Raw genomic sequence first — 25,325 nt, forward strand, 5'->3', positions numbered from 1 at the left:
CCTCCTTCAACACATCGGAGCCTCCTCCTCACTTCTTGAGACCTCCCTCAACACATCGAAGCCTCCTCCTCACTTCTTGAGACCTCCCTCAACACATTGGAGCCTCCTCCTCACTTCTTGGAGTCCGGATCCGACTTACCTAACATCGGACCTCCACTCTGGGTTACACACCCTTATAATCGATCTGCAGGCCCACATAGACCAGCTTATAACCTCTCATTTTAAAACCCTTTCCTCCAGAATTGATCGATTAGCATCTCTCATTATTAACCAAAGCTCGGGTAGAGTTCAGGCAACCAGTGATCCGGGGAACCCACCCCCTGGTGTGGGCCTGTTCTGCCCACCCCCCTAGATACCAGACGGGAAGCTACTTCCCTTCCTGGTAATCCCCTACAATCCCCGGCACCTGCAGCTGTAAGGAAAACTCCCACATCAGTATTAGCCATGGGTCCCCCAAGGAGTACTAGTACGAGGCCTATCGCAACTGGGAGTAAATCTAACCTGGCCTCCCTCCCCAAACCACAAGAAACTGGTCATAAGAAGTCTCAACCCTGCCCCCAGTTACCTCCATAGGCAGCACCGTATGTGGCGGTGCTCACGGGCGTTCCACCTTTGTTTAGCATCCGTGATGAAACATTCCCTGAATTAAAGAATAAGGTTGTACACTGGCTAAATAGGCACTGACCCATTAAGGGACAAGGTCAGGGGGAGATCATGTTTGTACGTAGGGGTAATTGGCTGGGGACAAGACCTAAAGACATCGAGGGTGATTGCATCATTGTCAATTTTAGGGACCCTGCATTTGTTAAGCACTTGCTAGGGAGTAGTGGCCCAGACTTCTCAGGTACCATTAACATCAGCCATCGGGGGTACTTTTACTGCCAGAATCAGTCTCAGGCCACGCTGGAACAACCTTTTCCCTTTTTTGGCAACATAGCCCCCGAGTTTAACATCCCAGTGGCCAACAGATTTAGGGCCTTAAGCAGTGTGGATTGACTACCGCTGGGTGCCCCTACTATGGCTCCACCCCCCTGGGCATCTTTGGAGGAGGGAGGTCCACGCATAGTAACCGGGCCCATAGTACAGCCCACCAATCTAGAGATGCATGGCTCACACCCCCCATCTGATAATTGTGTACCACCAGGTGATGGAACAGAGTTAGACTCCCACCTACAGGTAACATCTGCCCCCGGAATAGCGCACCCCATTGGAGCATCTTTTGGCCTAACGGCCTACGTTCCACTCTGATTGCCTCCTGGAACGTAGCCTTGTTGGGGACAAAGCTACAAAACCCTGAGTGGGGGGAGTTGGTGGATGGGTATGATCTCTGCTTATTTCAAGAGACCTGGCTCCTGTCTGCCCCTGTGAGGGCAGGTTTTGCATCATATCACAGAGCGGCAGTCCAGGGACCTCGGGGGAGACCGTCTGGAGGGTTGTGCACTTGGGTGGCAGTCCATCTGGGGTGCACAGTAAAGGTATTTGACACTAACTCCCTGGACATCTTGTGTATTATACTGTCATTTAATGGGGGAATGGTACTGGCAGTAATTAATATCTATCTACGCCCTTTCCCCCGACAAAAAGGGCTATCCGCTCTGGAGGTACTCTTATCCTCCTTTCCCCCCCTGTATCATATAATTATTGGGGCTGATCTCAATTGCCATTTTGAGCCGCTCACGGGGATTCCTTCTGTCACTTCTGAGGAGGATGAGACATGGTTAATTCCGGAATGTTCCATGTACCCAGAAAACAGGCTGATGCCGTTGGCTCTCGCAATTAATAAGCTGGTCGTGGCATTCTCCCTAAGGGCCTGCAATGGCAGGCTTCCACCTGATACACCGGGTGCTCGCACCTATAACAGACCAGGGAAAAGCACGACAATCGACTATATTTTGACTAACGTTGAATTCTGGGCCCATTTAAAAACGCACCGTGTAATTCCAAGAGTTGACAGCGATCATAATTTGCTGTCACTCGAATTAGCCCATTCTCTGGGGAAACAAACTACACAGGCGGAAGCAGTTCCCCCTACTAATCAGAATCTACTCCTGACAGCGGTGGCAGGCGTGTTAGGTGGGAGAGGGTCGCCCAGGCACCTAACAAACTGGTTGAGATTTATAACCAGGTAGCAGGCGCCCTAGTTAAGGTCAGCGAGCTGAGGAATAGTAATTCTGAGTCCTCGTATTTTTCGGCCCTCCTGACCACCCACAATACGCTATTTATGGCACTGGCTGGCCTGTTCACAGCTCCGGAATATGGTAGGGGGAGAACCCCCAAGAGAGATCACTGGTTTAACAAAAGATGCAGGGAGGCAAAATCTTCTCTGATAAAGGAGATGAAAATGGGTATCCAGTCTTCTATTAGGAAAGCACGGCAAATATATAAAAGTCTAACCCTAGCAGCTAAGGCAGAATGGGAAGTAGACAGATGGGAGAAAATCAGAGCAGCACTCGATGCCCGGGAGTTAAGGGCTTTCTGGAATTTGTTGCGCGGAGAATCGTCCACAGGGCTGTCCGCTGTTGTCCCTAACCTCTGTGAAGAGGTGTGGCTTGCCCATTTTAAGCTCCTCTATTCACTAGACCGCGAGGCCCCTCCAGTATTGACAGCGGAACTTCCAAACTCCCTTGATCTAGCCGTCGAGATGGGTAGTGTCTATGACAGTTATCCATGCATGATCCTGGAAGTCAAGGCAGCAATTGGGAGCTTGATACCGGGGAAGGCCCTGGCCCTTGATAGGATCCCAGGGGATTTATATCGGACCGAACAAGAGATTTGTGCACCATATATTTGCACTTTTTTAATGCCATCATGCAGGGTATGGTCATCCCCCCGACCTGGCTTGGGGCAGAAATAATACCTATCCACAAGACGGACTCTCCCTTGGACCCGGCCAATTATCGCCCCATAAGTCTGATCGATGTCCTCCAGAAACTCTTCGCCCGAGTCCTCCTAACCAGGTTGCAATGTTGGATGGATGACCACCACATCCTAACCTCCCTGCAGGCAGGTTTTCGAGCGGGGGTATCCACGATCGATCAGCTGTTCAGGCTTCAGCTGGTCTACTGGAGGACGGTCACCCTAGGCGAGGCAAGCCTGTACCTGTTATTTGTGGATCTCAGGTCTGCTTTGACCTGGTCCAGAGGGACAAGCTTTGGACTATCCTAAAGGAGATGGGAGCCCCGGCCTACCTGTGCGATCTCTTTAAACGCTTGCACCAGGGCACGTATGCCAGGGTGAGGCATGGGAGGGGCCATGAGCTGTCATCCCCGTTTCCAGTGGAAAGGGGCGTGAGGCAGGGGTGCGTCCTTGCCCCGACGCTATTTTCCTTATTTCTTAATGGCCTGATCGCCTTCCTACTGGGAGCAAAAGATCTTGACTCCCCAAAGTCTAGCGGGACGGAAGGTACCGGCACTAATGTTCGCCGATAATACCCTCCTATTGTCCAAATCATCGGGGGGTATCCAGCGCACATTGGAGGCCTTTTCTGGGTTTTGTAAAGTGAGGAGCGTAGAAATTAACTTTACTAAAACCAAGTACATGGTGTTTAACTTGAGACGCTCTAACTGTCCCAACCCGCACCTGGATGGTGTGGCCCTGGATCGGGTGTCCACTTTTGAGTACCTGGGGGTGACTCTAAATGACAGAATGGATTGGGGGACTCACATTGCCAAAGCTAATTTGAAGCTTGCCCAATCTTCGGGCGGTATTTTAAAAGTTTTTAATGAATCTTCCCTTAAATTGGTGGCACCGCCTGTTGAAATATATAAAGCCCAGGCGAGAGGTGGCGCACTGTATGGAGCGGACCTCTGGGGACATGCCAGTGCGGCCCCTCTCTCCCTTACCGAGAATAGTTTTATGAGGCGCCTTTTGAGGCTACCTCAGAGTACACCCCTCATTCCACTAAGGCTAGACTTGGTCCCTATCCAAGATGTCATTTCGAATCGCCCTCTGTTTTTCTGGAGACGACTATGGGCCACTCCGGAACTTGAGAGCTACAGGGAGGATTTACGGGACTTGTTAGCAATCAGGGGTGCGGGTAACATTCCATGGCTAAAGCACATCCAGCACCTCTCTAGGGCCATTGGCAGGGGGGAACTATGGTCATCTCCTGAGGAGACCTGCCCTGTGGTCTCTAAGAAAACTCTGAGTGTGGCAGTGAGAGACCATGGTTTGGCTCTCATACAGCCTTATTCATCAACGGGCCGTTTTGCGAGCCCCTAATAGCGATTCATAGCGAATCGCTATTAAGGACTCGCAAAACGGTATTCATGTAGGAATTGCTAAATTAATAGCGATTCCTACACATTCCTTATTTGCGAGTAGCAAATTGCTAATCGCAAATAAGGAATAACTCCCCATTCATTCTTATGGGCCAAAAGGCCCATAGGAATGAATGGGGAGTGTTCCTTATTTGCGATTGGCAATTAGCTAATCGCAAATAAGATAGCGATTTAAAGGGTGCCAGGGGTGTCCAAAGGACACCCTGTAGCACCCCTTAAATGCAAATTGAAACAGGTGTTGCGCACACACATGTCCAAAGGACATGTGTGTGTGCAACATGCAACTTAGAAAAATGCTTTTAAAAGCATTTTTCTAAGTTTTTGCTATTTACCGAGAGGTCTGACCTCTCGGTAAATAGCGGCCCAAAATTTCATTTTCGCAATTTTAAAATGCTTCATGAATTGCATTTAAGGAATCTCAAATAGAGATTCCTTAAATTCAATTCTTCGCAAATGTGCGAATTCTTAAATAGCGATTTTTGCATTTGGGATGATGAATCCCAAATGCAAAAATTGCACTCGCAAAAGGCAAGATTCTGAGAATCTTGCCCTTTGCGAGTGCAATTTAGCTTGATGAATCAGGCGGCTAGTCTCAAGCCCTTCCCTGGGTAGGCTGACTGACACCTTCCTTGAGATCAAGGCTCACCCTTTCCTTGAGAGTTTTTTGATGACATCCAGCCCCCCCTGGCTAGAAACTTTATACTCAGTTAAGACATGGCTCTCTCCCCCTCAGGGACGTAACTGCCAAGTGGTCAAAAGTCACATCTCCGGTAAGCATCTGCCCAGGGTGCCAGGGAAGCAGAGAGACAGATCTGCACGTTCTGCTCTTCTGCCCCTCGTACTCTCGGTCTAGAGCGAAATGGATAATCCAATTTTGTAAATCCAGGAGCATGAGGGATTATAGAGAGATATATAGGATACTTAAAGCAGACACTGCCTTCCTGACAGTTTTTGTAACAGCTAAATTCCTTCTGTCCATGTGGTTTACAAGGTGTGCAACACTAAAAAGGGGTAATCTCACCAACTACTCCCCACGGGGTAACCTGTTGTGATAAATGGATGGCTAATGAGACGTTTATACATATATGTAATTATAAAATTTTAATCTCTATTTATAAAACTGGATCCTTTGAGGTCTTTTAATATTTTTATTATGTATAACCCTACCTAATTGCATTGATGTATGTAAATATGCTTTTTTATGTTTTTTAACCGAATAAAAGTTTTTTTGACTGACTGACTTCTTGAGACCTCCCTCAACACATCTGAGCCTCCTCCTCGCTTCTTGAGACCTCCCTCAACACATTGGAGCCTTCTCCTTGCTTCTTGAGACCTCTCTCAACACATCAGAGCCTTCTCCTCGCTTCTTGAGACCTCCCTCAACACGTCAGAGCCTCCTCCTCGCTTCTTGAGACCTCCCAGAACACATCGGCGCCTCCTTCTCACTTCTTGAGACCTCCCTCAACACATCAGGGCTGCTCCTCCCTTCTTGAGACCTCCCGCAACACATCAGAGCCTTCCCCTCACTTCTCGAGACCTCCCCTACACATCGGAGCCTCCTCTTCACTTCTTGAGACCTCCCTCAACACATCTGAGACTCCTCCTCACTTCTCGAGAACTCCCTCAACACACCAGAGCCTCCTCCTCGCATCTTGAGACCTCCCTCAACACATCCGAGCCTCCTCCTCACTTCTTGAGATCTCCCTCAACACATCCGAGACTCCTCCTCACTTCTTGAGACCTCCCTCAACACGTCGGAGCCTCCTCCTTCCTTATTGAGACCTCCCTCAACACATCAGAGCCTCCTCCTCGCTTCTTGAGACCTCCCTCAACACATCTGAGCCTCCTCCTCGCTTCTTGAGACCTCCTTCAACACATCGGAGCCTTTTCCTCGCCTCTTGAGACTGCCCTCAACACATCGGAGTGTTCTCCTGGCTTCTAGAGACCTCCCTCAACACATCAGAGCCTCCTCCTCAGGTTTCAGGATTTTAATGTCTTTATTTCGATGATAAAATCATAAAAGACAGATTTAAAAACATTGCAAAACATATCAACCACAATGCAATAAATTGAAAAGAAGAAGAAAAGAAAAAGACATTAAACATGTTATTATGTTACACTGAGATCGCAGCTAAAACTAATTATTAAACCATGAAAATTTACAGAGACATAATTGAACCTGGACCTAAAAAGAAACTAGATTTACACATTTCGATATACCGAATTAATAAGCACTTACATAGTGCAGTTAGGGAGAGTTCCTTCTTGCCCTTATTGCCCACGCCCAGCCTAAAAAATTAGCCAAGCATACCACAAAAATTTCCGAGGTATTAGTTTTTAAGACCCATATTGCCTCGGAGGACCTTCTACAAGAAAGGCGCTGGAACAGGGGTTTTAACCATGTAATACGAGGATCTGAGTACTGCGGGCAAGCAAACAATAGATGACCCTCTGTTTCCTTTTGACCTGGGCACCAACAACAAGAACTTGAGGATGTTTGACCCCAGGATGATCTAAATGAATTCAATGGTAGGGCACCTACTCGAAACTGATGATAAAGTTTCTTGTCCAGTGGTCTGGTGATGATATCCCAATAGGTCTCCCGGGAAGAGTCCTGCTTAAAGCTTAGGAATCTTCCTGTGAGGCTACCAGAACTGGAAGCAGTTACCAAAGATTGACGAGTTGAGGCCCAAAATAATTCTTTGAATTCTTTTTTAGATGGAAAAGTGTTGGTGCCTGGGGAAACCCACAGATGATTTAATCCCATATCTTGCAAACTCTTTTTCACCGAGCGAAGCCAGTTGATTCTTTCAGATCCCCCCATCGACCTTACTTCTGCTAACTCCTTTGCAAATAATGTAAGATCCGGGGAGGTCCACAAACGCCTCCAGAGAGCCACTACTCTGAATCTTGCCATATCGTTAATTGGTGGGCATCCCATATCATGGCAGAGGGGTATCGATGGAGAGGATTGTGGTAGCCCTACCAAGTTCCGAAGGAATTTGCACTGGATTCTATAGAGACTTGACAGGTCCATAAATCCCCATAAGTCAGCCCCGTAAAGTATAGCTGCGGTTATTTTAGTATCATAAATTTTCATGGCAGGGATAACCCGTTTAGTTATGGATCTCTTCTGCTCACGCAAAAGACAGCCGGTCAATTGAGCAAATTTTAGCTGTTGGGCCGCGATTTGCTCCTTCCATGACAAACGGCGGTCCAAAGTGACCCCCAGATAAGTCATGGTTTCAACCTGTTCCAAGTTGACCCCGCTCATTTTTACGTTACTACGTACGATGTTATTCCTGGTTAAAACCATGAACTTGGTTTTACCCACGTTTACCTGGAGATCATTTTTCGCACAAAACTCCTCAAAACAGTTCAAGGCCCTCTGAAGGCCTATCCGTGTCTTGGATAGGAGTAAGGTGTCGTCAGCGAAGATAAGCATGGGGAATTTAGTCCCTGCCAGAGATGGGGCATCAGTGTGGGTGGCCAAAATTTCTTTTTACTACCTGGTCTATGAAGAGCAGGAAAAGAGTGGACGCAAGGACACACCCCTGGCGAACTCCACGGGTGACCGGGAAAGAATCTGTATATTGTCCTTGTCCTCCCCACCTTACCCTTGCGTGGTTCTCTTCATGCATTCTAATGATTAACTCTAGTAATTCTACAGGTAACCCCAGGTCCCTCAATACCTGCCACAATTTGCCTCTAGGTACCAAATCAAAGGCTGATTTCAGGTCAATAAATGCGGCAAAAATAGTACCACCGCCGAGCATAACCACCTTCCAGAAAATCATACAAAATCGAAACACCTGGTCGATAGTGCTCGTCCCAGATCTAAAGCCTGCCTGCAGGGGAGACAATATGTTTTCGGAGTCCATCCACCCCTGCACTCTAGCCAAAATCATTCGGGCAATGACCTTTTGGAGGCAGTCAATTAGACTAATCGGGCGATAATTGCCCGGATTAGACCTGTCTCCTTTTTAGGTTTCGCTGGAGGGCGGAGCTCTTAGCTCCGCCTCCAGAGAAATCTCTTGATTCCAGTAAGGAAAATGGAAACGCCCCCCTGTCCCATTGGCTAGCTCCATAAATGGAGGCTAGCCATTGGAACAGACATCTGTCCGTCAAGGCCGGACCAGATTCGGGGGCGTTCCCGAGATTTTTTCCCAGGGCGGAGTTACGTAGTCTGTCCATTCCCGCCCCCTCCGTGTGCCTCTCCCGCCCCCTCCCGCCGTCCGTGTCCTCTCCCGCCCCCTCCCGCCGTCCGTGTCCTCTCCCGCCCCCTCCCGCCCCCTCCCGCCGTCCGTGTCCACTCCCGCCCCCTCCCGCCGTCCGTGTCCACTCCCGCCCCCTCCCGCCCCCTCCCGCCGTCCGTGTCCACTCCCGCCCGCTCCCGCCCCCTCCCGCCGTCCGTGTCCACTCCCGCCCCCTCCCGCCCCTTCCCGCCGTCCGTGTCCACTCCCGCCCCCTCCCGCCGTCCGTGTCCACTCCCGCCCCCTCCCGCCGTCCATGGATTTACACAGTTCTACCTATGCTCTTTCTTTGTCTCACATTCCTCGTGCTGCCCTCGTCTGTCTTGTTTTCTCAGTAGTTGACTCTTATGGATCGTCTCCAGGCTCAGAAATGTTTTTTTTTTAAATTTTGACCAGCTCTTCATGTATGCTAATGTTCGCTCCCTCTCCTTGGGCTGCAGCTGCCCCCCCCCCCCTCCCCGCCTCCTGCTTGCCGGGTTCTTTTCTCCCCTGCAGCCCGCGCATCGCTGCTGATCCCTCTCCCCTTGCTTATTCTGATATGCAAACGCTCGCTCCATGGATCGATGTTTTTTTTTACAGCCAGTAACGGGCGTATGCTGCGCACTCGCATCGGTACCCAATTGCTCCTTGTTGTTTCTGGTCTATAATTGTCTTCACTGGTTTACGTTTTGTGTCTGTAAAATCATTGCTCTGTTGTTGCTTGTCTCCTGCTCCCACCCTGTTGTTCGTGCTTGCCCCGTGCCCACTCCACTGTTATTTGTTCTTGTCCCATGCCCCATCCCTCGTCCTCGCTTGGCTGGTGCCCCTTCCACATTCTTCCTTTCCTGTTGTTTGTGCTTGCCCCGTGGTCCTCTTTGCTTGTCCTTTGTTTCAGCTTCTGCCGTCCCCTTACCCGCTCTCAGTTTGTTGCTCGCCCTCCCCTGATGTTGCTTGCCCCTCTTTCACCTATCCTATCCCCCCACAGTACTCCTGCCAGAAAAAAGTGCTAAGATGCGGCTAGCACAGGCTACATCATATAACTTGTTCCTAGCTTTCAGCCGTAGCTTTGTCAATGTCTTCTTTTTTTTTGGTGGCTTATTGCGCAATTCCCCACAACAACGCACTTTGCACTTATATTGTTTTTTTAATTCGTTGTTTTCAGACGGCACAGCTCCCAGCTGCTCCTGCTCATTTGTTAATTGTTTTGTGATACCACTGCTTCCAACTGAATGTGTCTTCGGCACTGCTCCCAGCCATACTGCTTATAAATTGTCTATTTGTTTACTCTTTTATGTGTGTCCATTTATCTAGCCATGTATTTATCTAGTTACTTATCGATTATGTATTACAAATCGTTAATGCATGTACCTTTAATTGTTGTATATGAAGTCAATCTACTATTCATGTTTTTTCTTGAAATCGTCATGCATTGATTTAAGTCGAAATCTCCTCATAGAAGTTTCTATTTAGACTGTGTGAGTAGGGCAGCTAAGTTGTTATTGCCAAATTGTGGAATACAGCTTTGTTTTCAGCTACGTTAAGTTTAAAAAAATGATTATTCAATATTTGGACTGGTGACAGGGTGCATAAAAAACATAGTCATGCTTGTGTGTTTGCATGCATCTTTGTAAGGAAGCAGAACATTGAAAGTGTCTGTGAGAAGGGGGTAAGAAAAAGAGGGAAGTGAGCAGGAGAAGGCAGTGAAAGAGAGGTTAAGTGTGTGAGAAGGCAAAGTAAGCAGGAATTGTTAGAAAAAGGAAATTTGAAAGACGAAAGGCTGCGTGTCTGTGAGTATGTGTGAGAGGAGCATTTCAATGAGAGAGCGGGGTGTAATGGTACATACGAGTCGGAATGGGTGGGTAAAAAAATTGTGTGGCACAGAGATGAATATTTGATGGATGGTTTTGAGAATGTTACCTATAAGTAGGCTTTCCTGTTTTCAGTTTTTATTTTTGGTCAATTCTGGTAGTTTTTTTCCCAGTGTTTTCCAGTGATTTCAATACCTTACAAACAAGCATTTACAATGCAACGGTTTCGCCTTTGGAAAAGTTAGAGCTATTGGCAATGTAAAGGACAATGCCATTTATTTATCTGTTTTCAAAACCAACACATAAATACAAATGTTGTCATTTACAATGCCAATAGCTCAAACTTTTCCAAAGGCGAAACCGTTGCATTGTAAATGCTTGTTTATATATAGGAATGATCTCAGCCCCCTTCCATGTTTTAGGGATGCATGCACCCTTTGCTATAGCATTAGCTATGTTAGTTATGTATGGCACCCAAAGATCTGTATTTGATTTAAACAAATCCACTGGTATTTGGTCCAACCCTGGAGCTTTCCCCCGCTGAGTCAGACCAAGGGCATACTCTGTCTCAGTATTAGTAAAGGTCAGAATTTCTCCACAAGTGGGCGTTACATACAGCTTGTCCAGCGTGGGAGGAGGATCAGTGCCCACCATACTTAATTGGGACGAATAGTGTGTTATCCAGGCTTCTGGGGACACATGATTGGTTGGAGTACGGGAATCAACATCCTTCCCCCATTTTACTATATCCCAAAATCTAGTCTGGTTGTTTGTCTTAGTGGCATCCAGGAGATCGGCCCAATAACCATCCTCCCACGCCCTTTTGGCTTCCCACTGAACTCTTTTGTACCGTTTCCTGGCCTCCTTTACAGCACACATATTCCTAGATTTAACTTTGTCAACTAGATTGCTGTGAGCCTCCCTGCACTCCTTATTGTACCACTTTGCCCGGATAGCATGTGGTCGTCCAGCTCCCTTCTGGCAGGGTTTCGAGAGGAGTAGCTTGAGCTCATCAAAACATTGTTCATGCAAGTCCAAGATTTTGGGGTCGATTAGGATGGCGGACGGACTTGCGTCCGTCCGCCACCCTTGAGGAGGAGGGAACGTCCGCAGGGGCTGCGGCGTTCCCTCCGTGCTGATTAGGATGTGACCGCCAGGGTGGCGGTCACATCCTCTATATTTAACATTGCGGCGGGTGCAGCTTCAAGCTGCACCCGCCGCAATGTTAAAAAAAGCATGTTTTACATTTACATGCACAAAGCGGCCGGCACCGCACGGTGCCTGCTGCTTTGTGCACGCAAATGCAGGGGGGTACCATAGGTACCCCCCATGTGCACCCCCCACCCCCCATTCACCCAGGGGGCCCGCAACGGGCCCCCAAAGTGAATGTCCGTATGCTTTTCCATGGCGGAAAAGCCGCCGTGGAAAAGCATGTATTCACGAACATCCTAATATGGCGGACGGTGTCTCATAGACACCGCCTGCCATGTTATAGCTTTTCCGCCACGGTCGGAAGCCGACCGCGGCGGAAAAGCGGCGGACGGAATTCCAGACCCACCAGCCATCCTAATTTGGCGGTGGGTCTTTGGAGGCTCCGCAGCGGTTTTTCCGCATCCTCCAGGCCAGCGGACACTTCCGCCGGCCCGGAGGATGCGGAAAAACCGCCATCCTAATCGACCCCTTAGTTTGGTTCTAAGGTACCCTTCCCAATGTCCTCTGTAAGCATTTTGTTTGATGCAAGCATAACCACTTTCTCTATATTAGTCTGTAGGGATTCATCTCCTGATATGTTAGACCATTTCAGCCTCCTACGGTTGTTCGATAGGATTACAACTCCTTGCCCCGTGGGAACTGGATCTTCCGGTCTTACCAAACCATGCATCCTTAATTTCAACGACAGAGGGTTATGGTCGCTTTCTGGGCGGGGGACGACTTCCATATCGACCATCAGTGACCAAAATTCCATTTTTAAAAGAATATAGTCTATACGGCTTTTCCTTAGTCCGTTATCAAAAGTAAAATTGGCACCAAGGTCAGAGGGAGAACGTCCGTTTACTGCCCTTAACCCCCAGGTGAGACAAAGTGCAGTCCAGTTCATTAGCATATCCTGACCACCTTCCTTGCTCAGCTTAATGGCCAATAGGTCGGGATTGTCCTCATAGAGTTCTGTAATTTTAAATCCCCATGCCTGTTTAACCCACGTTGACAATCCCCCTGATGCTCGCCCTTTACTGCTCTTGATTGCTGGTTTAAAAAAATTTATAAAGCCAACTTTATGTATAGGTTCGGTTGCCCATGTCTCTTGTAATAGCACGACATCATATTTAGCGATAAACTCCAGCCAATCCTCAGAGTCCATGCGAGCCTTTACTCCCGCAACATTCCAAGACACAATATTAAATGTTGCTGTTATAGGTTCTGCAATATTATTACATAGATTGGACGGGGAGGGAGGGTTTGTTAGGGTGGTCCAAATAGGCAAGTTTCTATCCCCTGTTACTTCTATATTGCTTTTTTGCAAACTTTCCCCCTGTACCATAGCCACTATTTCTTCTATTTTGTCTGGTGTAAACTGATCACCTAATTCAGATGCCATTGGGGTTTAGTGTGGAATATGTGCTTCCTTCTCACTAACAACAATAGGGCTATTCGTCAAACTGGGTGAACACAGTCAATCTACCAGCTCCAGGTCAGACAAGGGTCCAAAGTGGTTGAAGAGTAGGGGGTACTGTGGTGGGTGAGGTGTTCTTGGCCCTTTGTACCTCCCGTCTCTCACTCTCCACTGACTTGGGCCTGTGGGGTAATAGCTATGTGTATGAGGGTAAAAATAAGCAAGATCTAAGGATTGAACATCGCCCTGACGGGCAAATCTGGCTTTCCGTCGTATGAGATCAACAACCCAGGGGTCTTTGAATGAAATCAGAATACAGTCCCCTTCCAGGTCTTTGGTACCATAACCCACCCAGTCTACTCTCCTTACATAAAGAATTTCTGTTGGGGATGATGGTGGTAGGGGACGTTTTTTGTTTAACCAATATATTGCTTTGTTACGCAATTCCCCTTGTGTCTCCTTAATACCGTCTCTTAAGGGAGCTACACCAGTTAAGACTATGGTATATTGGGCCGCTTCTGGGGGTAGATTAACTCGGGGTGATGGGCGCATCTTTTGTTTACCCACAAACGGTGTCCTAGAGGACTGAGGATTGATTTTTCCCCTACTAGGTGTCTGAGCTGGGGTACTATCAGATTGTTTTGACCTGCTTTCTAACATAGGCGGATTCACTTTGTCTGAATGAGATTTGGGTGGGTATTTTTCCTTGGTACATTAATTAGGGGACCTCCACTAGCAGTGGTAGATGTGTCGACGGACCTAGCCCCTGCTATCAGTTTATTAATAGCTACCCCTGATGGTACGGGCTTAGTTGCCTGAATCGCTATTGGATTGCTAGCTATTTGTGTTTTGCCCAGTGTCAGATTACGGGCCCCCACCACAGGACTAGGCGTAGATAATTTTTGCAGTATGCCCAAATTGGTGTTAACTACTGTTTCCATTGCATCGATTTTAGAGGTCATCAGCCTTGTTCTCTCCAAAACCGGAAGCAAAATGGTTTTTAACATAGCCTCCATCTTGACCAAAAAAATGTCGTCACTATTGAGGCATGTTGGACAAGGGTTAGATGACCCCAAGGAAGCGTATGATGGACAATACACATTTGGGAAACCATAAGGTGATTGTGGAGCTGGTATAGTCACACTGCGAATATCATTCAGTTTGGGCTGTTTTTGATCTTTCGCCCCCTGGGGGCTCAAGTCATGTTTCCTCTTTCGGGATGTCAATTTTGGACTCATTTGAATCACCTCAGGTAAATTAGGTGGGGTGAAATCAATAAGTTGGGGTGAGTTAACCGAATTATGTTCATCTTCCCCTATTTTCGGGCCTTCGTCCCCATCCCTTGACTGGTTAACGTTGGGTTTCTGGACCCTGGAGTCTGGGGGTGAAGGTAGCATCACCCCTTCTCCATCCACATGGACTATTGCCTCTGTCTCGATGGAATAGATGCAGTTAGATGCTGCATGAGGAACAGGGCTTTTAGCTAATGCTAGTCCACCCATAGAGGAGCGCTTTCCAGTAACTAGGTCTAGGGACAGCCTTTTTTCTACCATTTCTATTTCTTTTTCAAGGATCCCAGTAGCTCTGGTGATGAAGGCGTCCAGGGGGCCAGAGACTACACCCTTTGATGTTTGTAGCTGAACTAGACGTTCTTTCCCTGATCTCAATGTCATGATGGATTACTGTTTTGATTATTCCTCAGTGCTTTTAATACTATGTATAACCTTCCCTTGTGATAGCAGGCAATGGTGATATACCTTTAGGTCCCGCACTGGTAATGTAAAATTGTATCAGGAGGTAATTTTGGCAGGGGTCCGGGCCCAACCCAACCTCGTTCGACCACGGACGGCCACAGACGGTCCCGCCCTTGTCCCGGGCTTCTCCCGGCGCGCTCCCGCGTTGCGGGATCTCGTCTGCCTTTAAATAACAATGATTGTGATAGGCGGGTGGGCGAGGCCGGCAGGGAGAGCAGCCCAGCTGGTCTGAGTAGGGCGCGCAGGGACTCCTGGTCCTTGGAGTCCCTGCTGGTGCTCACAGCCCTGCCGGTCTAAGGAAAACTGCCCCCTTGAAGATGGTACTTTCACGGTATTCACCGCGCTGCGGGACCCGCGAAGCGGGTCCGGCGAGGCGTAGCTTTGGAAAGATGCTGGCTCCAAAAAAAAGTGCTGGGCGGTATCGGCGTTCTACAATCAGATAAGAGTCCCACTCGCTTGCTGGAAGAGCCGCCTTTTAACACTGTGGGCAGGCGGGCGGGGCCGGCAGGGAGAGCAGCCCAGCTGGTCTGAGTAGGGCGCGCAGGGACTCCTGGTCCTTGGAGTCCCTGCTGGTGCTCACAGCCCTGCCGGTCTAAGGAAAACTGCCCCCTTGAAGATGGTACTTTCACGGTATTCACCGCGCTGCGGGACCCGCGAAGCGTAGCTTTGGAAAGATGCTGGCTCCAAAAGGAAGTGCTGGGCGGTATCGGCGTTCTACAATCAGATAAGAGTCCCCCTCACTTCATGAGTTCTGCAACAAGCTGAAGACCTGACATTTCATATACACACCTTGGGGACGTCTCAACTACACACCTGCCCTAGCGCCTGGGTACCCTCTCGGGTGATTAGTGCGCTATACAAATCAACATAATATAACAATGGGCTTATTAGGTTGAACAAGGTTTGGACTAGGTACTGTTTGTTCTTGGCAAATAGCACCAATTCTTTTTTGCGGGGTTACGTTTCAGGTCCATCCTTGATATCCCCGTCTGGATGAGCCGCAGTTAAAGTTTGAAGCGCTGAATAAGTGGAGCAGAAATGACTGTCAAATAAGGCTTTGTGTTATCGGTGTATTGATGAATTTTGATTATTTAATTCATTTTATCAGTGAGTAGAAGAAGCTTCACGAAGTGGGTGACGATGACATAGGACAATATTGAAACATAGGGGATTCTGCAGCTTATTGGGACCATGCGGGCCTGGGGGTGCCCGTGTGAATACAGCAGTGATGGTTGGAAAGGTCAAAGGGGAGTCAGGGAAGGACAGTGTGAATTCAATTCCAGACTTCAGGATGTGGGTGAGTCAGGATAATTGATGCTATCTGTAGGAAAGTAGGATCTGCTTCATGGTTACCCCAAATTTTTGCTGGTGTCAATATGTTTGGCTGTGATCCTGCAATCAGGACCCCAGCCACTGTGCATCTTGCTTAAGTTTGACCTGGTGAGTACTTTGGCACCTCTACAATTGGCTACTGGTGTACCATTGTAAGTCCCTAGTATCTGGTACTAAGGTACCCAGGGTATGGGTACACCAGGGGTCTCCCATGGACTGCAGCATGTATTATGCGGCCCATGAGAGATCATTCAAATGGTAACTACAGACCTGCCATTGCAGTCTGTGTAAATTGGTGCTAGCACCACTTACGACAGATATAAGTTTCCTTATATCTGAGGTCACTGCATTTAAAACATATAAGTCACCCCAAGGCAGGCCTTTCAATCCTGAAGATACGGTGCTAGGTTAAAAGTGTGAGCAGGATACCCCTACAAACTCCGGAGTCGAATATTCAGGCTTTGTAAGTACGGTCAGCCATTTCCATATGTATAGTGGACATCCGTCTTTACGCAATGGCTAACTATATACCGGCTGTCCCGAACCTGGGCATGTTTGGTATCAAAAGTGTTTGAATCAGAAGCTCAAGACCTGGCTGTTCGAGCAGTAGCAGCACCCCCCCCCCCAAGCGCCTTGAGACCCTACGAGTGAGTAGTGCGCTCTACAAATGTCTTGATTGATTGATTGATTGATTGAATCAAGCCTCAACACCGTTACCAGTGTTGGAGGTATTATTCCATGCACTGGGGGGCTCCTCCGGGAAGCTTCCAGTACTCCCAGTAACAGCCTTTCAGGGTCTGCCAGCAAGCAAGCGCTGCTGCTGACCCCAGGCACGATTCTGCCCTCTTGCTGCTGAGCTGAGCTCGAGCAGGGGAAGGTAGAACAATAGGGTTCCTGTCACAGGGAGGTGTAACCACCTCTCAGACAGGACTCAGTGTATTAGGACAGGGCGGGGGCGCTTGCCAGTGCCACCAGACTGATGTCAAGAGCACATCTGGTGCCCTCCTTGCATACTCTAGTTAGAAACAGTTCAGGGAGCCCTCAGCTCCTGACCTGGTGCAAAACTGAACAAAAGACATAGTAGTATCCTCCCCTCTGTCCCCTCTGTCCAGCCCCTCCTCAGGAAGAGAACCCTGGAGTCATTCTAACCCCTTTCTCAGGGTATAAAAGGGCATACCTGTGGGTGGGTCCGCAGATTCCTTGTGGGACAAGACGGAAGCCTGAAACCGTGTCACTCTTTGACCTTCTGGACCCTTGGACTTCGCCTGGAACTGAGACTGCATAAAGGAAGACTCCCGCTGCTCCTGGTCACCCTGTTCTGCAAATCTTTTTTTGTCACCTGTGTCTGTGCTACATCCATGATCTTCAACAGACCTGTGGTCATCAAGAAATTCACTCCCCCGCATCTGCAGGCACCGCAACAAAGCTGACAGGTCTGCTGCTTACAACGTCCCATGGAGTTTGAAAGGCTCCGCAACACAGGAAGCGGTGCTTCAACTTTGAGGCCAGTATCCCTCGTCAGAACCACTAGCAATAAACCCATGTGCAACGCATCGACTTGCCATTGCCAAGGCTTGTTGGCTCTGCACTCCAGAGATCTTTCAGCTCTTAGAAGTTCCAGCACCTCTTGCTACAAAGATCTTTGTCCTCACTGTGTCCTCTGCATCGCGGGCCTTCCTCTTTGTTGAGATGCCCGAGGTTCTCCTGGGACTCCTGTGTCTTTGGACTGTGGGTTTTAAGGGTCTCCTCTTGCTTCAGTGGGCACCCTTGCTTGCTTGGGGCCTGCTCTGACTCTACTGTACTTGGTGAGTGCCGTGGACCTTGCTGGTCCCAACGTTGCTCTTTCATCCGTTTCGACATCTGTTGCTGCTGCTAAGGCATGCTGGTCACTGACCCACTGGTTCTCGATTTCCAATGTGGAACAGCTAGAGAATGGCTCCTGGATTTCCTCTGCATGGCCTAGTCCTCACAGCTGCAGCAACACGGTCACCGCTATCACTCCTGCATCTTCTGTCATCCGTGGGCATTGCTCTTCCGTGCCTCATGGTCACCTCTGCGAGGCATAGACTCTGTCCACTCTGCTCGTAAATTCTTCTCTTCAAGACTCCATCCTTGGATTCCACCAGACTCTTGAACAGTCTTCGCCAGTGGAATCTTTTCTGCAGTCCTCCATTGTGGTCTATGGCAGTTTCTGACGTCACTTCCCATCTATGCACCCGGCTTCCCTAGTGTAGGTGTCCTGGTTCCTGGGGTATCCACAGGTGGGGTGACTTTCCAACCTTCCATTTTCCACAGGGTTTCTTCAGGGTCCATTGGGAAGGATCCTTCTTCTTTAAAACTGCAAATACGACTATTTCCCTATTGACTTATATGGAGTACGCAGCTGTGTTTCCACTCTGTACACACCCTCCGTAGGATTCCTGGGTACGTACCTTGGGTGGTTCCTTGGGTGTTCCTGCTCTTCTCACTCTCCTTGTCCAAGTCCCGACTTCAGTCTCAGTTCGCATTCCTCTTTCTAAGTATTTGGTTTGGTCTCCCCCTGGAGACCACTTGATATTGTGCTCGCTTACCTGTTTACAAATGAGGTATTGTGTGTATTTGTGTTGATATCTCAAGGTAGAAGATATACAGGTGTGCTAGTGAGTGTGCATAATAAATAGACATATATTTGTACATATATTGTGTTGTTCTTTTTCATTTAAGCTACACTATATGATTAGATCTGGTGAAAGAAGCTGCTTTACACTCCTTCTGGACTTAGCCTGAAGGCTGCTCTTCACAGCTACCACTTAGAGAGCTTTCTATGGTTGTCTAAGAGCACTAAAATAACCAGAAGGGTTGTCTGGATTAGTGCAGGGTGCTACACCTAAATAAGTGTGCACCACATACTGTCTTGTAGTTCCGACTAAACCGTAGGATCTGCACATTGTTAAGACAACATAAACTAGGGGTTTGGTGCAAAGACTGATTCTGGACACCTACTCAGGATATGTTGGTCTGTAGACCAGCTAGCTCGCAGTGTCACCGTAAGCCCCCCTAACCTATCAGGGAAGGAATGGTTTCTGGCAACCACTGAGCATGACAACTCTGACCCCTCAGAGAACGTGGAAACAGTACAGAACCTTTCGCTCAATCACTCATGCTCACTTGTTCTCCAAGAAAGTTACAGAGAATACACAGAGGGATGTTTTCAATAATATTTATTGAACCAACGATATGCTTGCATAAAATACATGTGTTGCAATGATTAATAGACAGAAGCAGATAAATGTGATTACATGCTCCAAAAGAGTAAATAATAGATATAGTTCTGCCATGGTGCTAAAACAATGTATATATTCCGGCATATAAAACTAAACAATAATCAAGCGTACGCCTATGATGTGAACCCTACTCTGAGTGTACCTAGAGTGTGTAGGTGTAGAGCCAATAATACCCCCAAGGGACGATCCAACCCCATTACTTGATCCGCTAGAGTAAAGGACCCCCGTCTTGGTCACAAACTGGAATCCCCTCATGAGATGTCAGATGCGTGTGTGAAGTTTCTCAGGATGCAAGGACCTCGGTGTCTCCTGAAGTGCCTCCTATGCTAGTCTATTGGGATGCTCATATTTTATAATAGAAAGCAGCCTTACGATGTGCGTATAGATTAGCTAGGTTATGGATATGTGGATAGCCCTGCCTCCCTGTGCATGAAGAGATGACATTGGTACATAGAGCGATTAAAGCTAGCCAGGCTGATAAGGGGTATTACCCCCAAACCAGTCCCAAGATGCTTGTTTCCGGTCTAGGGAGGACCTGGGTTGGCAGTTTTGGCTGGACTGTTCCCATGGGGCACAGGTTTAAGACTCATTTGCATAAAGCTGGGTCCAAACTGGGGTGGAGAAGTGTGCTTAAGAATGATGATGGATTCAACCCAGATCTGTGACTGGGGGTGAGTGTCTGAAAAGTTTCAGAGCTCCGTCCATCATCTCCTTCTGTTTGTTTTGTTCCCCCTAAGTTGGCAGGGTATGCCCAGACGTGGGTCCCTGGCTCACTTTGCCACTGGATTCAAGATAGCCTGGCTGATGAGGGGTGTTATCCCAAAACCGGTCCCAGGATGCTCGTTTTTGGTCCAGGGAAGACATGGCTTGGCATTTCGGGCTGGACTGTTCCCAAGAGGCACAGGGTCAAGACTGATTTGCATTTGGCTTGGTCTGAACTGAAGTGGCGTTCTGATGGATTCAACCCAGATCTGTGACTGGGGGTGTCTGAAAAGTTTCAGCGCTCCGGTCATCATCTCATCGTGTTTGCTTTGTGATTTGTACAACATGATAGATTTCAGAGGAAAAGATATCACAAAGCCATACTTTAAGCTCAATTTTTTTCATCTTTATGGAAAAATGTTTTTTGCAGTAACAATTAATTCTATTACTGCTCAAAATGTGATTATTTTTGCCGTACCCACTTCCTTCATCGCTAACTGCCTTTTCAAACTGGCATTAAATGAATAGTGCCACCTTGCCCTGCAGGATTGCTGTGATCCATTCACATCCATTTTAATAACCAACCAAGAATGCTAATCCACTCCACACCACACAATTCCACCCAGCACAATTTCACAACTAACAATTCCAATCCAACCCAGTTTAATTCCACTCCACACCGCATGCATCCACTCTGCTCCAAATCAAAACACATGGTTTCAAGACATTTTCATTTAGAGTGCCAATAGCTCTAACTTTTGCAAATGTGAGACCGATTGCATTGCAGATGCTTGTTTATGTTTGGAGCACACTGAAATTAGGCATCGAGCAGGACACAAGAGGTCCCAAAGTGTGCTTGCATCGCTCATGTGGTGAACTGCATGAATACATCCCATGCTGATGCTGGCAGGCTCAGTCCCAGGGGCGCCAGAGGGACTTGTGCTGCTGCCTGATGTGACGTGTATCATGCAAAGATCGTTGTTTGCTGTGTGGCAGAAAATGAGCCCCGTGGCCTGGAGACTGCAACTCGTGAAAACAAGCACTCACTTTTCAGACCGGCTGCCCTGACTCACCCAAGTTACCCGACTGAGGAGCGAGGCCGCCATCCGCAGTCCCCACACTGCCCCGAAGATGCTGCTGATATGAACCCAACGTCGCAGCAGCCAGCACTGCACTGAGCTGAGTGCCCTGCGAACAGGTACCCCGGGCCTGGAGTCGAAACACCAAGAGGCTGTATCTTGAACTCTAAAGCGAAGCCTACTCTTGAGGAAGTAATGCTGCTAGCATGAACTCTGTTGGTGAACTTTGACATGGACCTGTTGTTGTCTATGAATTGTTATTCCTGCAAGAGACCAAGGGTATTAGGGGCACCATTTTAACTGGGAGTAGGACTTTAGAGGTGGTGGGTCCAGGGCTTAATTTGAGCCAGTGGTTTTCTGGTACTCAGCACCGGCACTTAATAGACAATACCACACCTATAACAGTCTGCCACATGGTGGCGCTGCTCATCTAATTTAGAGACGATGAGAATAGCAGTTGTTTATGAATACAATCGAAAGGTCACTTTGGCGGAGATCTTTTAGACAACTGCTGTTAGGTGCATGTGCGTGTGATGGTAGAGTCCTGGATATAAAGTGCTATTGTATGTGCAGTGAGGTTAAAACTACCTAAGGGTATACCTAAAGAACTTTTAATGAAAAGGTAGCATTGGTAGAGTAAAACACCCCGTAGGTTCGGAGTTACCAACACAGGCGTAATGTGCCCAGGTAACTGATCAGGTCGACATGTTTCATGCCTATGTCGGTCCAAAGGATCTCTGGCATTTCATCAGGACCAAAATTAAAGGTGGTGGTGGTGGTGTAGTGCACGAAAGTGAAGTTTAATAATAGAGGGGTACCATTGTCCCTCTAAATGATCAGCGGGGGCCACTTTCTTAAAGGAATTAAGTAGCGGCTATGACTTAATAGTCAGAACAGCCCATTTGATCATGACCTAAAGGAGCCCTAGCACTGCTCCATAAGCTTTTGGCATAAGGTGCTTGCAAGCAGGCGTCAGGACGGGGCAGGTCTCTCAAGCCGGCACCCAATCCCAATCCCCAACCTGGTGTGGACTGAACTATGCCTCTTCACTTGGCCCTGTTAACATCAATTGTCTCTGTCTGGCCCTCCAATGAGCACCCTCTGCACGTGTCCTATATGATCACCACATTTGTAAATATTGTAAATAAATAATACTTAAATCACATATATGTGCATTTGTCAAATGATGTCAAGGTACAAACTTGGCAAATAGGGTCTGGAGACTGATCCATCCAGAAGGTACACCAATGTAAATACGAGCAGTGTACATGTCTAAACAGATCCAGAGATGGTGAAAAATGGGTTGATATGTGTAAACATGTGGTGCCACCATTGCACCAATGCAACGGTATAACAATGTCATGATGTCAATAGCCCATCAGGCAAGGTAATGTATCTGGACATGCCATTGAGCTAGTATTAGCAAAATGTGATAGGAGAACGTCCCCTGTTCCATGTTTGCATAGAGCAAGGCAAGTACTACTGGCCGGATGTCTAGTATGCCATGCACTGCTACGTACCAGGGTATGATCTCTATTTTGACGTCCAAGAATTGAAAGGTCCCCAGTCTGACCCATATTTGTTCCACTCCTGCATACACTGAGTATCCCGTGGCATCCAACTGTCACAGCCAGCGACGATGTAGATGTGTCATTTTAGGTATTAGACAAATGAATTTCCTGTAGCTGCGCTGGCTCTCTATGGTGTTGTTTGTGATAGGAGTAAAATTACTAACCACATGATGGAGTGTGTATGCCCCGCCCATTCCATGTGCCCCTCTTTTGAGGGAGGTCATAGTAGATGAAGAGTGTAATGAAATAGAGAGCACATGTGCATGTAGACGTTGCAACAAGTAAATGTGGTCGCAGTGTTGCCTACCTGGCACGGAAAGTTTGAAAGTTGACCTTCTACAGATGTTTGATAGCAATGCAAACAGTTCCAAAAGCATATGTGATTACAATAGGGCAAATGTGCTGCAGTCAATCAACGAAACCTTGTACAAAGGCAACATTCACACAATGACAGAGGTGTGTGTGCAATGCACCGCATTATGGACCAAGGATATGCAAGTCTCTTGACTGGTTGTTGTGAGGTTCACAGCTGCCAGACAGTTGCAAGTGGGCATGCGCCGCACGGTGCTACGTCCCAGCCTGAAGATACATACCGACATAGGTGAAACAATTGGGAGCACAGCTTTGGAGTGAGAGGGCCCTCTGGGTCGTCATGGAGTCAGTGATCGTGACACAGCCAAAGAGCAAGTATGTGGTAGTTCACAGGGATTGTGACACAAGACAGTTCAGAATAGGCATGCCATGACTGCTGGTCCCTGTAGTTCCCAAGGGTTTGTCACCCAAGTGCTGTTTTTTAGGCAATGTAGCTGCACATGTGTGGAGTGACATTGGGCAGTTTGTGAAAGTATTGAGATGCCTGTGCTTCTTTGGAGGAATGATTGTGGCTGATCTTGTCCTGTTGGCTCAATGTAGAGCCAGGTGGTCCAGTTGAGATGCTGTGATGTCCGCTGTGGCCTTGAGTACCTTGCAACATTAAAGCAGCACTTGGCTCAATGCTGGTCATACAGATTGTGAAGTGTGAGATTGCCTCCGTGTTTTACCAGCATTGGTTGTGCGAGAGGAAGCATTGTGCAAATGCTGTAGCGGATAAGTGAGCACAATCCCAGTGTTGAGGCGTATGAGTCCATCCATTGTTCAGCTTGTCATGGAATTTTTAACAAAGTGAGTATTTCCCTTTGCTACTACACGTAGACATGCTGGGAACAGGATAGGTTCCACAAGCTTGTTTTGCCTAAGATGATTCTTGACTGTCATGAATGTGTATCTGTGTTTAGTGACCGGTGACGTGTAGTCCTGGATGAAAAATTGGAATGATTGGCAACCTTGATGTCTTGTATTTTTTAAGTTTATTGCATTATGGCATCCCAGTCCCTGAAGTTGAGGATGTTGATCTAGAACGTAGGTGGCTTCAAACCTGTTGTCAATGGTCTTGTAGGCACCCTGTTTCCCCGTTCCACTATGACGCAAGATGAGAGAGTGCCTTCCAGTAGCATCGAATAGGGCCAAGTCGCAGTGTACACATCCGGATCTTTGCCCTCCTGGCCTTCTTCCCAGCCCACCATGCATACATTGTAGCATTGTGTCGGCATCGTCGACTCTGTCTTCCAGCAACTCAACATGGTTGAGTAAGTTTAGTATATGTAGGTCTGCATCTGCAACATGCATGGCAATTTCAGCAATGTCAGCTTCTGCGTGAATGGTGCAATCTACCAGTAGTTGATGATCTGCACGTAGATGTGTGAGGTCCATAGCCACCTCCACTATTTTTTACATTGAGGAAGAGCATACTCACTGTAGTGACTCACCCAGCTTTTCAAATGGTACTAAAGCTGCTACCTGCTTGTCAGAGCCATAATTCATTGTGGTTTGCATTGGCATTGTAGTTGATTTGCACCTGTAGGATAGAGGGGAGGTCAGTGCAGCTCCGCCCCCCCCTGGCTTGAGTGCCATGTGACATGTGGCTGGGGTCTCACCCACATGATGCCACCTGGTGTGGACTAAGTGGGGCTTTGTAATGTCCACCCGTTGCAGGTGCATCAGCCAGACCAGTGCAGCAGCATTCAGCATGAAGCGCAGGCTGAAGTGTAGGGCAACTGTATAGCTACATAGCAGGCGTGACAACATTTTTGCAGCTTGGTGGACAGTGTCCAGCTGGAGAGTGAGATGTTGTTTGCTAAGGCACAACTCTGCGTGGTGCATTTGTGCGGTTTGTCCGAAACCGCTTGCCTCAGTATCACAGGGGTGGAGCCCTTGCCTGCACTACGATGTCAGGATGAACATGCAACAACTCCCTTCTGTGTGCGCAACACTGTGCTCTGCATCTGCAATGCAAGTAGGTTTGGCCGGCAAAGTGTCCATTACAAGTGACTTGTTGTGTAGTTTCAGTAAGGCACAGGTACTGAGCGTCTATCCACACACCTATCAGTGTTTCTCAGCCATTGTCTACTCACTGTCACACTTGTGCACCCACGCCAAAGGCACAGCAGTTGGTGAGTACTGGGACATGGACGCAGTCATAGCTAGTCCACACAGCATAGGGGAGCAGAGTAGGTGAAAGTGGGGCTATGCAGAGACTGTGTAATGCGGCTGGGCCAGCAGAGGCACCACCGCACCACCCCAGCATGCAGGGTCACAACAGACCTTCAGTTGTCTCCCTGCGCTGACCACTAGATCCAGAGGGGCCAGGATCAGAC

This window comes from Lissotriton helveticus, chromosome 10, assembly GCF_964261635.1.
Source record: "Lissotriton helveticus chromosome 10, aLisHel1.1, whole genome shotgun sequence".
NCBI classification, from domain to species: Eukaryota; Metazoa; Chordata; class Amphibia; order Caudata; family Salamandridae; genus Lissotriton; species Lissotriton helveticus.